The sequence below is a fragment of the Austrofundulus limnaeus genome, unplaced genomic scaffold (assembly GCF_001266775.1).
Source record: "Austrofundulus limnaeus strain Quisiro unplaced genomic scaffold, Austrofundulus_limnaeus-1.0 Scaffold595, whole genome shotgun sequence".
Taxonomy (NCBI): domain Eukaryota; kingdom Metazoa; phylum Chordata; class Actinopteri; order Cyprinodontiformes; family Rivulidae; genus Austrofundulus; species Austrofundulus limnaeus.
In genome coordinates this window covers 10,428-12,220 of record NW_013952997.1, presented here as the reverse complement: position 1 = coordinate 12,220, position 1,793 = coordinate 10,428, and positions in this window count along the sequence as shown.

Genomic DNA, 1,793 nt, shown 5'->3' with positions numbered 1-1,793 from the left:
ATCGTGACCCCTCTGTCATGATATGTATCGTATCGCCAAATTCTTGCCAATACACAGCCCTAATTATTAATACAATATATTTCACTGTAAATAAGTTTTCTTATTTTATATTTATACTGTATTATTGCTAACTGAATAAAAATTTTTGATCAAATGATGAATATAGATTAGCCTTGATGAGTAGACCTTATATACAGATGTCAAAGACTCTAATTGATATAAAATACAGTTGATTTTAGAGACAATAACAGAACAATTTGTGAGACAATTAACTTTAGTTTTGTCTTTTGTCACTGTACGTCTACATTATGTAACATTTACATTGAAACAAACTGGGATTTTAAAACCATTGTTGAAAACAACAACTGTAGAAAATACATCTTAAACACTTTTATGTTTTAAACTATAAAACTGTCATGAATACCCAACAGCCTTTTAAGTGTAAACTTAATTTCAACATGTTAATCTCAGCTGTATGTGCTCTGTTTTTATATGGATTCATCGTATGGGGACAGTTACAACAACTGTTACAACTGTCCCCCTTCCTGTCAGCCATGATAAAACCTCATGTGTTAGCTAAATAAGCTCATCTGGATACATGTTAACTAGATTAGTTAAAAGTCAACAGATCACTTGTTTAAACCATATAAGTTTGAGCTGGATCACAAAAACAGTGACAACAGTAGAACAAAAATAAAACTGGACAAAAAAATACTTTGGTTCCTCAAAAACAGTTTTTTTTTTTCAAATAAATCCTGGAATAGTTTTTGAATCTGTTGACTTTTCCTTTACGAGGTGGGACATCTAACTGAGCATGKACAGTGTGAGTGTCATCACTCTATGTTTCTGTTTGGAGAAAATGACCCATTGCACCTGTCCCTTGTTGCTTCTGTCCCCGGTCTCCCCTACCCAATATGCTTGCATATGGGAATCATTGGTGTGAAGCACTGAGTAACCAGGTTGGATAGAAAGGTGCTCTCTACCATAGATAATACATATTGTTATTTTCAAGGTTTGACCAAAAAGCTAAAACTGTCATTTATCATCTTAAAATGATCGTATTTAATCTAAAACTCTAAAGGCGATCGTAATATAAATAATATTTTTTGTTTTAAGACAGTAATTCATGGCACACTTTAATGACTGTTTTTCATGGCCCCCTGTTTATTGGTGGACTGAATGCTTAGAACAACATGCTAACAGCAATCACTCCTATTTATCTCTGTGTTTTCCCTCGACACAGTAAGATGTAGTGAGTTGTTAGGAGAGAAACAGAAAGGGTGATTAAATATTTCTGTCCTGTGCTACACTTTACCAAGTTGGTGCAGGTCAGTTATTGACCAACATTTATTCACCCTTTTTCATATCAGACTCATATTTACTGAAGTGAGGTTATATGATACGAAGTGAATTCTTATCTCAGAACCAAAATACTCAAAGATGAGGAACCAGCTTTGGCTTTATGGTGATTTATTACAAAAATATAGCAAGAATCAATTTCACTGAATCATGAATAAAACAGTAAAAATAACGTCCTGATGCACCTCAGTAATCCAGGTAAAAAATCAAAAAGAAAAAAATTGTATAGGTCTTCTGGACGGGTTCTTCTCTAATGAAACGTTTCGTCTCTCCTCCAAGAGACTTCTTCAGTCTGAGAGTTTCAGGCAAAATTCAGGCTTTTAAGCACTGCCTCCATGTGACTGATACTCACATCACATGGCTATCGTTGACACCTAATTAACACCTATTGTTAACAGGGGGTGGGGTGGATGTATATATATATATGTATATGC